This window comes from Sorex araneus, chromosome 6, assembly GCF_027595985.1.
Source record: "Sorex araneus isolate mSorAra2 chromosome 6, mSorAra2.pri, whole genome shotgun sequence".
Classification (NCBI taxonomy): domain Eukaryota; kingdom Metazoa; phylum Chordata; class Mammalia; order Eulipotyphla; family Soricidae; genus Sorex; species Sorex araneus.
Window position 1 is genome coordinate 162,580,079 of NC_073307.1, and position 15,991 is coordinate 162,596,069.

A 15,991-nucleotide genomic window follows, 5' to 3' on the forward strand; every position below is an offset into this window, starting at 1 on the left:
GGGGAAGTTGGCTGGAACCCATGTCCCTGCTCGGCCATGCCCTCCTCCCTGACGCAGAACCCCGCCCACAGCTGGTTCTCAAGCAGGGGCCGGGAGTTCTACAAATGCCCCTGACACAGATGTTTCTGGAACTGTCACATGAAGGTGGGAACACAGGCACAGAGCCAAGGTGACCGAAACCGGCTCTGGTCCCAGCCCAGCACCCAATTAGCTTTTCTCCAGTCACCAAGACTGCACCGCTTCATCTGAGAGGCCTCAGCAGGTCCAGGCACAAGGTCCAGGGCAGGAGATGTCCACACACCCGAGGGCCAAGTTCCCCGATTCTCCTGTAAAGACGCCCCAGAAGACCAGTGTCTGGCTCAGCTGCTCTAAGGACTGTCTGTGTGGGAGGGGTCTTTCCGCTGTCCTTCCCCATTGATTCTCTTCCAAAGGGCAATTCCACACTGTCAGGCCTGGCTCCCTCCAGCTGCAGGAGCAGGTGGGGGCCAGGAGAACCCAGAGGAGAGATTCTGCCCCTGCTGGCATCTCACCTGACCATATGGGGAGTTTCAGGCCGAAGAGGAACATGGGCACCGAGTTTGGGCAGGAAGGGCGTGGGGCCAGCAGTAGAGCCTGCACTCCTGATGGAGCAGCCATAGCCTTGTTCCGGGACACTCTAGAAATATTCTGGGTTCTGGAGATGGACCTTGGTTAGGGCGCAGACTCGGTGTGCACTGACCCGGGTTCCTTATGGCACTAAATGGTCCGGAGCAAAGCCAGGTGTGGCCAGAGCACTGCAGGGCCTTAGCAGCACCACAGCCTCGGGCCAGAGGAATCTGGGACACAGGGGCCGGATCATTGTGGTGGGGAATCAGCCTCCTGAGCACAGATCCAGAAACACCCCTAACATTTACACCAAGGATTCATTCTTTTGCAGGAAAACACAGCCCCGCTCCTCACGCTGCCTCAATATCTCTGACCTCAGATTTCCCCTTCAGATCATCCCTCCCCTGCTGCAAAGTCTTCTGACTCTTTCCCTAGCCCCTCCCTCACTCGCCTTTCCCCACCCCATCCAAGCTCCCAAGCATCCCCACATCTCTCCCTTCTCCTTCCCACCCTGCCCAGCCCAATGTGCTTCTTGTCTCTGCTGTAGGGGGCGCCCTACTCCTAGAGGGGTTCTGGACCAAAGGTAGAAGAGTGGGGGCTTTTTACCCTCCACCAAAATGAGAATCTAGCCTCTGCACCTAAAGACTTTGATTCCAGAGACCTAACACATTCGGGCCTCCAGCGCAGCTTCTTATAGCAATGCACTGGGACTGTGAGCAGGGCTACAACCCCGTGCTGCCCGGGGGTGGATCTTTCCTCCCCACCCAGTCTTCCTGCATGGAAAATGGTGGCGGCAGCAGCGTCCACATGGCAGGAGCCATCTTCTAAGACTCCTAACCCAGAGGTATACGATTTTTACACTTGGGGCTCCTAGGCAATCATGGAAAGTGGGTGTAACTGGCACGCCCTCAGCCCAGATAAATTCGGAGCTGCTGAGAGTGAAACGGACCCCCTGCGCCTAAAGACTTTGATTCCAGAGACTTCTTACAGCAATGCACTGGGACTGTGAGCTGGGTTATGCAATTTCTGGCAGAATTTTCCCTGGACTTTATACAGAAATCCAAAACCAGCGTCCACGCGTCTTAACATCTATAATTGTCAGCAATGTGAAACGGTTCCTTTTTAACAGGTCTAACTTGGGAGGGAATCTCCAAATAATAACAATGAGTTTTTGTTGAAATATTGAAGGTTATTAAAGTAGCAGCCACTTCTCTGGACTGCGAATTAAGCAACAGCCCCACGCCGGCCGAGAAGAGGAAATATCCCTCTTTCCCGGTTGTTTCCCATTTTCAGGGAGAAATGCGGAGTGGCGTCCACCATACTATGAGGCGCGGGAAGGGGGATGAGGGGGGAAAAAAACGGAAAAGGAAAAAGAAAAAAAAAGAGCTATGTACTTGGAGCAGTGGGGCTACATATCTCTTCATTCTCAGCAATGGAAAACTAATTATCAAATGTTTCCTTGGTAGTAGGGCTGTCTTTCTTAGGGGGAAACTCCAACAACAATAGTGAGTTTTGTGTTGAAATATGGAACGTAATCAAGGTAAAGAGAAAATGTAGTGAAATTCACCAGTTATACAGTTGGAGGTAAGAGGGCGGGGGCGGGGGGTATACTGGAGTTTTTGGTGGTGGAATATGGGCACTAGTGAAGGGATGGGTGTTTTAATAGTGTATAACGGAGACATAAACCTGAGAACTTTGTAACTTTCCACATGGTAATTCAATAAAAATTTTGAATAAAATGAGAATCTATGAATGCAAAAACAAAAGAACCTTATGTGGGAGCATTGATTGGGGATTCAATAAATATGTCAAATATCTAAGCCAAGAGGCTGAGAAGAGGGGGTTGGCTCAGCCCTGCCAAGGCAGATTCTGCCCTCGCTGCTGCCAGCCCACCCCAGGGCGCTTGTCCTTGGATTTCAGAGCATGCAGTGGAGCGGAGAGAGGGGACGCAGGGACCCAAAGTCAGCGGGGCTATGCTCCTTCCGGGACCCTGTGGCAGTGCTGAGTGTTGGGGAGCCCCTGCTTGCTGTCACCCCGTCCCTGCAGATCAGCAGCTACAGAGGAGACTGGGCGTGCGCAGGGCTGTGTCCGCAGAACAGGGCTGAGTGACCCCCAATCTCTAACTGGACGTGTCCACAGCCTGTCCAGGAACTTCTGGCTACAGGAGATCAGCAGCTGACAGGCCTACAGGGGACAGCCCTGGTCATGCGGCCTCAGTGCTGTGCCCACCTGCCAGGCCAGCAGGGGAGACCAGCACAGCGTGAACCGAACCCACAGTCACCTCAGCCCGTCCTCTACAGAGACCCCGTCCTTACCGACGCCAGTCAGATGGCCCACATTACCACCCCCCACATACACAGCCCAGTGCTGGAAACCATCACAGAGAATCTCAATCCGGTCTCCACGTTTGGGCTTTGGACCAAGTCTGTTCTGCAAAAGAAAAACAGACAGAAATAGGTGAGTCCTTAATAGGGAAGGTTCTAGAACATTCTATACCTTCCACACCTGCAAAGAACCTGGTCAGTTGCTGAATCCTGATGTTCTCCTCTGTAACAAATTAGTGGAGGGGGCTCCCTTACCAGGAGAGAAAAAAGACCCTGTCCTGGGGTTGCTGGACAGGAAATGAGCCTTGGGGACAGGGTGACAAGGTCGCCTGAATAGCAGTGAGAGGGGCTCACAGGGAAAGGTGCACAGTAGGCGGGAGCCTCTACCTGCACCTAGCAGTTCTGTGTCAGCGAGAGAGGCCTGGTCACCAGGTGGTCTAGTTGCTCCCCCAGGACATCGTCCCCCCATCTGTTGGTCCCGGGGTAACTTCGTGTTCCAACCTCCAGGCCAGCCTGCGGACACTGAGCTCAGCCCCTGCCCACGTGGGCCTCATTCCCGGGAGTCAGAGCTGCCCCCACAAAGGAGAGGACTCAGGGTCAGAAAGGGCAGGAGCCTGTCAGCCCCTCCCCTGGGAGAAACGTCAAGACTGTATCTGAGTGTTTCCCCCGTGCACCCCAATCCCCACAATCATAGGGGCCAGCCTGGGGCAGCTGCAATCTGGATCCAGGCAAGAGGCTGATGGGGAGCCCAGGGGGAGCTGGAGAGCTTGGGGGGCTGTGCCCCTGTGGAGCAGCATGATCAGGAAGACTGCCTTGGCCCCCTGCAGAATGGGGGCCCCCTCACAGGAGTCTCTGGGGGTGCTTTGAATCTGGCAACACCTGTTGCACCTGCCTCAGCTGAGCCGGGTGCCCTGACCAGGGGCTGCGCTGCCCACTGAGATTTTGGGGTGAAACAGTAGGAAAAGGGCATTGAGTAGGGGTCAGAGTCAACATGGGGGCAGCAGAAAGACAGAGCAAGCACCTCAGCGCCTAAACTAGGATTACCCCAAATTACTGATTTTAACATAAGGGTCTCTGGAGACTTACGGAGGAATTTGTGCCCCCCATGAGATCCGCTGTGGTTCAGCCTTCGTTGCACTGCAGAGTCTTATTTTCCCTCAACCGTGCCCAGGTGCACCTGTGTCATAAATGACACGCATCAAAGTTCACACCAAAACTGCTGTGTCCCCTGAAGGCAGGGTCGTGCCGAGTAGGCACAGAGACTCGGGGACTAAGCTGAAGAGATAGCGAGGTTCAAGCTCAGAGTCTAAAGGGGCGGTGGGTGAGTCAGAGCTGAGGTAAAGCCCCGAGAGGGAAAGAGGGGCTCAGGCAAGGCAGGTGCAAGGGGGGCACGGAGGGCGACAGATGGGGAGGGAGCAGGAGGCCCAGACCCAGCAGAAACCTGCCCGGCCTGCGCAAGGACATAGCCCTAGCCCCCATCCTCACAGACTCGCGCCCCACGTCCCCCATCACAGGCTCCAGCCCAGACTCCGGAGCAGGGTTGCTGCAGGGAAACGGCTGATTCCGGAGCCCGTGATGGAGCAGAGACCCCAGACCTCCTCCCTCAGACTGGAACTAGGGCTTCCTCAGACCCGGCTCCACATTTGGAGAGTTGGGGTCACTCATAGTTCCTACTGCCCAGCTGGTCGCAAAGCTTCAGTAAGAGCCTTTCAGGGGTGCTGGGCAAGCCAGGGGTGCCTGTTCCTGAGCAGGAGCAGAGCAGTTGAGGGGGGGTCTCGGGGTGCAGGAAGCAAAGAGGAGGCAGGGTTAGGTATGGGGTGCAGGGCCGCTCTCCTGACTCTACCCCTTGGATCATCTTTCTGGGACCCTTCCCCAATGTGTCCCACTGACACAGAGCATGGACAGAGGAGGTGGATGGGGGTGGGGGTCCTCCCTGAGCCGCCATCCTGCCCTGCCCAGGCCAAGCAGCTCTGGCACCGTCACCCCTAGGAATGTCCCCACAGTCCCCACTAGCTGAACCTCCAGATGGGGGTCGGGTGCCTGTGGGGTCTCAGGCAGTGTTCCTGGCCCAGGACGTGGTGCCGCGCAGACCCTAATGGTGTGGGGATGATGGTGTCTGAGGCCCTAAGGCTACCCCAGAGTTTTTCTGAGGCCTTGAGACATGGCTGGAGCCACGGTCAACACACTGGTGACCCTGCACACAGCCGCACCTCACCCGGACACTCTCTCCCGCCCGCACCCGCCCGTCTAACGGCACAGTTTCCTGGGCACTTACCGAGGCCACTGTCCTACCTCTGAGTTACCTGCTGCCCTGAAGTCCAGGGTCTAAGTGCAGCGCACTCTGTTTCACTTTCACAAAAGTTTCACTTCCTCTTTCACCTTCCCAGGCATCTTAACATTTTAAATTCTGCCCCAAGCAGATAGAATTTGACAGAATTCCTGTCAACGCTGCCATTTCCTTCTCCAAGCAGGGCAGGCCCCGTCCTCCGGAGACCTGCACCCTGAAATGAGTCAAAGAGAGGAGACATCAGACAGCAGAGGCTGAGTGGAAGATGTGGTGGTGGTTGAGGTCAGGGCAGAGGCCAAAGTCACCCCGTCTGGGGGCTGGACAATGTCCATGGGGGACGGCACTTGACTCAGATGCAGCCGACCCAGTTCCATTCAGGCACTGTTTATGGTCCCTTGAGCACCACCTGAGCACAGAGCCAGAGGGGCCCAATCTCTATCCCTCTACCCAATGTGCAGGGAGAGGAGGGGAGGGGGAAGAAAGGGCAGGTAGGAAGGAGGGAGGGAGGGGAGAGTCTGGGCAGGGAGGAAGGTGCTGCAAGGAGCCCCACACTCAGCCCCCAAACTGCCCGCCCTGAGCAGGACAAACCTTATAGGTTAGGCTGAGGGCTGTGGGACCCGCCGTCAGGGACACATTCCCTATTCAGTTCACACATTTCCATCCCTGAGCACCGAAGCCGTCTACTGCAGGATGGTGCTGCCGATAGATGGGATTACTCAGTGCCTGGGGATGGAGCGCTAGCACAGCAGGTAGGGCATTTGCCTTGCACGCAGTCGACCTGGGTTTGATTCCCAGCATCCCATATGGTCCCCTGAGCACCGCCAGGAGTAATTCTTGAGTGTAACGCCAGGAGGTAACCCCTGTGCATTGCCGGGTGTGACCCAAAGAGAAAAAAAAATAAGAGTATTCAGTGCCAGCAGCCTGAGATGATCAACCCCCCTCCCCCAAGTATCTTGCTCTCACGGTGCAACCCCTATTGGGGCTGGGGGAGGAAGCAACAAAAGCAGATGTGGGAGGTGGGGAAGAGGTGGGAGCCGGGACTCAGATGCAGGTCACAGGTCACAGTGATGAAGATGATGATGAAGACGGCGACTATGGCAGTCTGATGCCATCGCTGACCTGGCCTGTGGTGTGTGAAGCACAGGTGACCCCCAGTGCAGCGCTGCCCCTCACCCCGTGATGCCATCGGGTGGGGAAGCCCCCACTTGGTTCTTCCCTCCCGTCGGGGTCAACACCTGGTTGACATTGAACCCTCAGTGATGGAAGGGGGCAGTACCGGCACGCCCTCGGCCCAGATAAGATTCGGAACTGCTGCTCACGAAACAGACCCTCTGATCCTAAATACTATGATCCAAGAGGTCTTCTAACCCATTTTAGCACCCAGAGCAGCTTCTTACAGAAATGCACCTAGACTGCGAGCTGTACTACGGCTATATGCTGCCCGGGGAGGGATTTTCCCTCTCCACCGTTTTTCTGTGCGGTAAATAGCGGCAGCGGCATCATCCACGTGGCAAGAGCCACCCCCTAAAACTTCCGCCCAGAGGTAGGAACTTTGCAATGTTGTGGCTCATAGGCGATCATGGGAAGGGGGCGGTACCGGCACGCCATCGGCCCAGATAAGATCCGGAGCTGCTGCTCACGAAACAGACCCTCTGCTCGTAAAGACTATGATCCAAGAGGTCTTCTAACCCATTTTGGCACCCAGAGCGGCTTCTTAGAGAAATACATCTAGACTGTGAATTGAACTAAAACATCAGAAATCCAAAACTGTGTGGCCGCTATTGCGGCCGCGTGAGATCATAGAATCTTCATTCTTTATTCTCAGCAATGAAAAGAAATGATTAAATGATGCCTTTTCAGCAGGCCTGATTGTTGGGGGGAAATTCCAAATAATAATAGTGAGTTCTCTATTGAAATATTGAATGTATTCAAAGTATAGAGACTAAAATGAAGATCACTAGCTACTTAGGTGGCGGCTGGGTAGGAGGGGGGTATATTGGGGTTCTTGGTGGTGGAACATGTGCACTGGTGAAGAGATGGGGTTTCAATCATTATATGACTGAGACTTATACCTGAAAGCTTTGTATTTTTTTTTGCACGGTGATTCAATATAATAAAATTTAAAAAAATAAAAATAAATAATTTTTAAAAACCCTCAGTGATGGGGACTTTCATTTTTTTGCTTTTTGGGTCACACCTGGCGATGCACAGGGGTCACTCCTGGCTCATGCACTCAGGAATTCCTCCTGGCGGTGCTCAGGAGACCATATGGGATGCTGGAAATCGAACCCAGGTCGGCAGCGTGCAAGGCAAATGCCCTCCCTGCTGTGCTAACTCTCCAGCCCCTGATGGGGACATTTCGTAGCCCTGCAAAGAGGCAGGGGGAAAGTGACAAGGTGTGAAGGGAGGGAAATTCCTTGGGAAGGAGATGGAGTCTCTGGCGCCTGCTCTCCAGCACCCGAGGGAGCCAGAGCACCTGCTGGCCGCTCGCCCAGCTGGTCCACACCCAGAAACACATCCACACCCACCACCTCTCTCACACCCACCATAGGCCTCGCCCGCTATGGCCATGTATAAAAAGTCCAAACCTTCCCATCGCCCCTGGGGCCAGGGCTGCAGCAAGAACCAGGAGCTGATCTCGGTCGGGCTCTTTGCCCAATAACAGCTTTAGACAGGCAGGAAGGGGCCGCCAAGAGCTGCAGCGCCTGCCTGTGGTTAAAGCCTGACCCCACACGGCCCCACACGGCCCCACACAGCCTCACACAGCCCCACACGGCCCCACACAGGTCCTCATGGACTCCCTGAGCAGCACTGGCTGTAGCTCCGGGGACCCCCAGAACAAGCCTCGTGCCCCTCCATGAGAGTTCAGACCTGTGACAGACTTTGATTAGAAGCAGCCGGGCTTAGAGAACCGAATCTCTCTTCCTAGTGAGAACAGCGTGTACCAGAGACTTCTCAGGGCGCTGCCATCCCCAACCGCCAATCTCTGAGTCTCTCGCTGAGTGCTCGGCAATTCCCCTCTGACCCCGATTGCCCAGAGTGAGGCTGAGCCCGCAGTGAGGGCCGGCTCTCATGAACTGCCCCTTTCCATGTCAGACGCTGACAGGGCTGCACTGCACACCAGGGGTCCCCACTTTCCTCTAAGCGTCCGTGACCGGCCAGCACAGCTCAGAGGCCCTTGACCACACACTTTCTAGCCTGGACACAGCTTAGGGACCCCCGCAGGCAGCAGCTGCGCAGGGCAATGGGTTGGAGGGTCACCAGCCTCTCGGAGTCAGCTCCACTCAGCAGCTCCACACGCTCCTGCCCAGTCACTCATCAGATCTCCTCATAGAGCAAACTGTGGCCCCTCACGCACATTCCCAGGCCTTGGTGCTGACTTTTAACCCTTGAAGCACAGACGGGCCCACAGACGGGCTCACAGTGCTCAGGGAGCCCAGAGCCACGTGGGGACTCTTGGCCAATGGGTGCAGGTCAAGGGCCTGGTGTTATGGAGCTACGGTCCCTGGGCCTCACCCAGCGATGCCCGGGGCCAACACCTGGGGCAGTGCCAGGATCAAACCTGAATTCCTGACCCAGGGCCACCTCTCTGGCACCTGTCTCCCTTCGGTTTGTTTTGATTTTTTTCCTTTTTGCCATGCAGAAGTGCTTTGCCTCTTCTCCTGGCTCTGGTCTCTGGGGTTCTGCCGACAGTGCTCCTAGAGGGACCCACCAAGCATTTCCTCATTGCGCTGAGCTCTCTGACTGGGTCTCGTCCTTGAATGTCATCCTGAAACCTTTTTATGGTGCATCTGTGCTACTTTGGAGCTGTGGGGTCGCTGACTAGACACAGGGATGTTCCCTTGTCCCCCTTCCCCTCCTCCATACACAGCTCATGGATCACTTTCTGCATCAAACAGTCCAGAGGATGCTCTAAAGTCGGCTTGAGTCAGGACACAGGGACACAGGAAGGAGGAGAGGGCTCATGGGGGAGCCATGAACTGTCCTAGGGCTCAGTCTCTTTGCCGCCAGGATATGGGTGCAGGAGGTGGGGCTCGGGCAGCCCTTTGCAGGTGGCAGAGTGGAGAGAGAGAGACAGCAGCTGCCCCACTGATCTGGGAATGCTCGTTCCAGCTCCTCATGGCTGGGTCCCATGGGAGGCAGCTGGGCTCATCCTCACCCTGTCTAGTTTTTTGGGAGAGACCCCTCTCCCAATCTGTCTCTTGGGCCTCACTGTCTGGGGACAGGATATCCGGGATCAGTTCTAGCATTGCTTCTAGGAGCCAGATAGGCCCTTCAGCAAACACATTTGCCTCCGCCCCTGAGAGACTGGGGTCCATGGCTATGAGTCCTGTGTTGACTGTTGGCTCTATGGTAGGACATGGCAAATGGGGCTTCAATGGGTTAGTGGGGGCAAGCCTGGGACCAGCTCTGTGTTGTGGTGGCAGCTTTGCAGTAATGCTCAGGTTGGTATATAGGAGGCAAGATTGGTCAGAAAGAGGAATGGTAAAGTGGGGAGATTTGATAACAAAGGCCTCTTTTAATTATTTTTCCGTTGTTCGCAATAGATTAGTACATTCAATATTCCAACGCCATTTCCACCACCATTAAACCTTCCAACCACCATTCTATCAAATTTCCCAGCCACAACCCAAGTCTGCCCCAGTAGCAGGCCCTAAGTAACTTATTTTTAATTGCTTGCTACGGATAATCTGCTAAAAATGATCTCAAAAAGTTTCTTTAGGAGACACTGTGGGGACTGTTGTATCTCACCTGGGAGCCCTTGTATGAAAGATTTAACAACATGCGGTTACAGGTTGGGCTTTTTGTGCCAATGTGTGCAACTAGGTGTGCTACTCCTAGCATAACACTAATGTACAGTATGATATTTCACACGTCACATTTGTTCCAGGAATTCTAAACTGTTAAATTGGGTGATGCAGGTGGAGGTAAATTTTCAACTTGATAGTGATTTTTGGGGTCCAGCGACATTTCTCCAGCTTCTGTAACTCTTCTGAGATTTGTGAGTCTCTGGGTCATGTCCATTAATGAGTTTATTTGGCCCCAGAGGCAGTTTGTGGGTGTGACTGCCAAGCGCCTGGAAGCAGAGGGAGGTGGAGGGAGGTTGCCATCCCTGACTCCGTGAGAACCTGGGCATTTCAGTCACAAAATCCGCATACTGGAGTTTTTCAGCAGATTCCCTCATGGATGAGGCTCGTCCAATCCTGTGGAGATTCGCCATGAGCATGGCTATGATTGACTTTTGGAGATTTTCAGCTGCTGGAACTCTGATCAGTGAGGCGGGGACTCACCTGCCCTCTAGGCTGCCCCAATTGAGACTTAGCCTGATAGGGGTCTGGAGGTATCTCTGCAGCGTGTTGATCTCTTCTGAGATTTATTTGTGAGTCTCTGGGTCATGGTCATTAGTGAGCTTATATGGCGCGAGACCAAAGGCCACTTAAAGTCCGGGGGGACTTAACCTAGCAGAAGGCTTATATCTGCTCTGCAAATGGAACAAAGGATGCCTGGGCTCTGGGCCACCTCATGAAGGGACAGGAGACGGGCTATAGGGATCCCGTAGGCTTTCTTCCTCACGACCAGGAGAATAACCGTGGGCAGAGAGAACAAATGCCATTCGGTTCTGGCAACGCTCCTGAAACTCTCTAAACAGTCATGTATTGGAGACTAAGGAAAAATAATAATAATAACAACAACAACAATGAGTTTAAGTTTGCAAACACCTTGGACCTGGTGACCCCTATCTTAGCAGAGACTCATGCGCCACCGCTAACTGCAACCGTGAACGACTGTGGGGCACAGAGCCCCAGACTGGCGCTGCCTTCGCCCCTACCCTGCTGCCCCTTGCCAGGGTCCCCCACAGGGCTCGCAGCACACGCAGCCCTCATGGTAACATCACTGACACTGGGGTGAAGCCCAGGGCTCTGCTCTGTCCTCAGAGCCCAGGGGAGGGCCACCTGACCCACCAGTAGCCAATCAGCGGGCTCAGTGTGTGGGCGCTCAGCCAATCACGTTCTCTCGGGAACCCGGCGGGGGGCCTGTGGATGGGGAAGGGGCGTGGGGACAGAGGCCCCGGGAGGTCTGTGCAGGACCCTGTGGGGAGGAGCAGGAGCCCTGGGCTGGAGCAGGGGGAGCCACAGAGACGGGGAGAGACGGGGAGAGCCGAGAAAACGGGCGGATCCTGCGGGGGCAACAGGAGCAGCGGGCACTGGGGCTGCACGCGGTCACTGTCGCATGGACACACAGGCCCTGGGTCCTGTTCCTGCCCATCGGGATGGGCTGTCCCTGAGCGTCTGTGGAAGGACCCGCGTCCTGCAGGAGAAAGACGGACACAGACGCAGACACCGGAGTCCAGCCCTTTATTAAAGCTCCGTGTGCCGGCACCAGCGAGAGACAGTGCGGGGCGGTCATTGCTCGGTGGGGACGTTCCCGCTGCGCCGGACAGTGGCCCGAGATGGAGTCGGCTGAGAGTCCCCTGAGGAGAGAGAGCAGGTCTCCTTGCCACATGGACACGAGTCTCACCCGGGCCACTCCCCTAGCCCAACTCCAGCCACTCCCCCCAGAGGCGCCCCCATCCCTGCTGCCTGGGGCTCCCTAGGAACTTTGGTGCTAACACACTGGGGTCCAGATGGGCTGCAGGGCCCCCACCTGCACTGCCTGAAATGAGCCCCAGGGGTCCATCAGGGTGACCGAGAGGCCAGACCCAAGCCCCTTGGCTAGGCTGGCCGTCGGGGTTGGAGGTTCTTACCTCTTTCCGTTTCCTGCACAGTACTCGGTACAGCATTGTTGTTTCCCACAACGACTCTATCCACAAAAGCATGAAAGGGATACTCCGCCTGCAGCAGCAGAAGAGGGTCACTGGCGAGGGGCTCCGGCCACCACGCGCACACCCGCGGCTGCCACCCAGGAGGGACCAGCTGCCTCGTGTCCTTTGCAGCAGAACCCCGGGGGAAAAAGAGAGGCCGGAGGGGCTCCAGAGGGGGCAGGAACCTCAAGAGAAGGAGGCGCTGCCCAGCGGGGAGCAGCAGTGGGAGAGGAGCTGTGGGTGTCCGCTGGGGACACTCGGGAGGGACACACGGGCCTGGGGCTTCTAGAGGCGGAGGAAGCCGACAGGGGGCGCTGTGGGAGTGCCCGGAAGTCTCGGTTGGGGCTGGCCAATCCGGAGCCGGGGAGCAAGGGGGATGCTGAGGCACCGGAAACAATCCTATCCCGGTGCTCAGCTCCCTGCAGCCCCAGTGGGCGCTCAGGCTCATTTGCTGAACGAGGACCGGGAATGTTTGTTCCTCTAGACATGAAGCTTTCACTGCAGTTATCCCCCGGGTGTCACCAGGAGGGGATTCTGGAGTAGGAAGTGGATCCTGGCGGGAGTGGAGACCGTCATGGTGCAGGGGGGACAGAGGATGTTCCCTGGGGTGGACACACTCAGCAGAGCACCTGTCACCATAAGGGTGCCCCCTGTCCTCTCAGTAGAAATGGGGGCCTTGAACACACGACGTCAGCAGTGTCTGCAGAAGCTGTTTGTCCCGGCTGCCCAGCAACGCTCTTCATAAATTCCAGTGCCCCCTAAATCGCTCATTGAAGGGCCCGGTGATGCCCGACTCAAGGGGTGCACTCAGGACATCAGGGACAGAGAAATAGCATCCAAACAGGAAACAAAGAGTATTGCAAAGGCAAACACGATGTCTGTGGCCTTGGAAGTTTGAGTCAGGGGAGAGAAGAATCCAACCACCCTCCGTGGGAAGAGGAAGTGGTTCAGGGGTGAAGGCAGCTCCTTTGCAAGGGTGAGGCCGGATGCGCTCCAGGGCCACAACTAAAGTGTTGACATCGTGTGTGTGTGGTTGTGTGCGTTCTGTGTGCACATGCATGTGCTCATAGCACTTCCTCAGACGCACTTAAAGAGGATGTCAACTCACAGTTCACCAAGTTTCCCAGAGACAAAACCCAGTCGGGGGACAGCACTACACTGTCACCTCGGCACCCAGATGCCTAGAACAGTCTCAGCGACTGCCTGGGCTCCATCCTTGGCTCCTCATTCCCAAAGGTGTGGGTTCCCCTCACCCCCCCCGAACCTTCTCTCCATGATCTTCTCCTCCTTACACTAGAGCTCTGTGCCCATCTAGGAGGGGGGTATCTAGTCGGGGTCTTTGATCAGGATCGGAAGACCAGCAGGGAGGACAAAGGGGCAGCAGAGGACCCGTCCGCTCAGACAGGATCCACCTCCAAGGGCCCCCTCAGACTCTCAGCCCCTGGTGATGGCCACTGGGAGTCGGACCTTCCCAGGGACTGACAAATTGGTTTAGGTCAACACTGTCAGCTTTTCCCGAAGAGACGAGGAGGCTGATCTGACCCTGGGGGACAATAGCATCCAGAGGACTGAGACACTGACCAGCAGACACTGAGCCTGAGGGCAAGGCAAGGGGATGCCCGAGCTGTGGGCAGTGCCTGTGGCCCAAACCACCTCCTCTGCACTCCCTTCAGCTCCTCTATTTTTTCTCTCCTGTCCACACCTAGTATTGCTCTGCCTGCCCCTGAGGTGCCCAGGCTGCAGCCCAGGGTCTCCCTCATGCCAGGCATGTGCTCTGCCCCTTGAACCACATCCCGGCCCCTCCTCTGCCCTATTCTCACAGCCCATGATTCCTGGGCTCTAGGATCCGTGTCAAGAGTCTGGCTTACTCCAAGAACAAAACGCAACTTCACTGCATGGTCTCCTATCCCTGACCCCTACAGGGCAATCATACTTGTGTGGCTGATGCCCTGGGGTCACATCCCACCATCCATGCAGGCAGTAGGCTGAGTAAACATATAGCTGAGCACTGTGGGCCTCGGTTTTTTCATCTGTGAAATGGGTGTTAGAACCTGCTTCTCGACAGTGATGGGTAGAGCTCATCTTCATCTACAGAGTCCAAGCTGGTGTCCCTTCACCTTCCACCCTGACACTGACTTCGGAAGGGGCACACTGGCTCTCTGTTTGTCCAGTCAATCACCCTCGGTAAGCACAGTCAGTGGGGACAGTGCTGGGGACGGGGACACACCTGGCCAGAGCGGGCAATTCTGCAGCGCATATCTGTGGCGAAGTGCTCGCAGTTCTCATGGATGAGGTTGTAGTTCCACTCCTGCCCCACTCTTGCCAAGGCTCTTTGGACGATCTCCGCAGCAGGCCGTGCCTCGATCGTTTCATCGTATTCGTTATTAACCTTGTACCGGCGTCCCGCAGTCACCTCAGACAGCAGGTCCTTCTTCACCACAGCTCGGGAACTCAAGCCCAACACAGACCCGGATAAATTCACTCCTGAACGCCCACCATCTGTGGGGTCACAAGAGAGGACTCAGTGGTCAACCCTGCACAACCCCAGGGGACCCTCCTTCCTCAAATAAGTCACCCCATGGCCCCTGTCCCCAGGGAGGGGATGAACCCAGAAGGGTTGACATCCCCTGGCTCCGACCCACAAGGGGCACCATTGGGCCTGAGTCTCTGGCGAAGGCTCTGGAGTCCCCGGACTCTCTTCCCCTCATTTCTTTGCTAAGGGACAGAGGGACGCTGGGAGGAACCCTGTCTCCCACACGGCCATGCCCTCCACCCTGACCAGGTCCTTGCTCACTGCTGGTTCTGAAGCAGAGACCGGGCGTTCTTTAATGCCCCAACAGGATGTTGCTGGAACTGCACATGAAAGTGGGTGACAGGGACACAGCCACCTCAGCCTGTCCTCTACAGAGACCCCGTCCTCACCAACGTCAGTCACATGGACCACGTAACCATCTCCCACATACACGGCCCAGTGCTCGTAAACACCGCAGGAAATCTCAATCAGATCTCCAGGTTGGGGCTCAGGACCTTCTCTGTTCTGCAAAAGAAAAACAGAGACAGAAAGAGGTGAGTGCTTGACAGAGAAGGTTCCAGAACATTCTACAACCACCACACCTGTAAGGAGCCCAGCCCAGCCACAGAAGCCCGATATTCCCCCGCAGGAAATGAAGAAGAGGGGACTCCCTTCACCAAGAGAGTAGATCCCCTTTCCTGGCGTTGCTGGGCTAGGAATGACTGTTTGGGAACAGAGGTGACAGGGTCCCCAGAGGAGCCATGAGAGGGGCTCACAGGGAGAAGTGCACAGTGCTCTCCCAGGCCATCGTCCCCCTATCTACTGGTCCTGGGGTGACCTAGTGTTCCGACCCCCAGGCCAGCCTGGGGACACTGAGTTCATCCCCTGCCCACATGGGCCTCACTCCCGGGAGTCAGAGCTGCCCCCACAGAGGAGGGGACTCAGGGTCAGGAAGGGCAGGAGCCTGTCAGCCCCTTCCCCGGGAGAGACACCGAGACTGTATCTGAGTGTTTCCCCCGTGCAACCCGAGACCCCCACAGCCATAGGGGTCAGCTCGGGGCAGCTGCAATCTGGGTCCAGACAAGAGGCCAATGGGGGATCCAGGGGGAGCTGGAGAGCTTGGGGGGCTGTGCCCCTGTGGAGTGGCATGAGCTGGAGACTGTGTCCTGGTCCCTGCAGAATGGGGGCCCTGCAGAATGGGGGCCCTTCACAGGAGTCTCTGGGGGTGCCCTGGGTCTGGCCACACCTGCTGCCGCTGCCTCAGCTGAGCGGGATGCACTGAGCAGGGGCTGCGCTGCCCACTGAGATCTTGGGGCGAAACAATACAACAAGGCTTTGACCCGGGGTCAGAGTCACCAGGGGGAAGGCAGAATGACAGAGTGAGCACCCGACCACTGAGCTAAGATTAGCCCCATTTGCTGATTTTAACATAAGGGTCTCTGGAGTCTTACCGAGGACGGACTCTCCGCCATGAGGCCCAC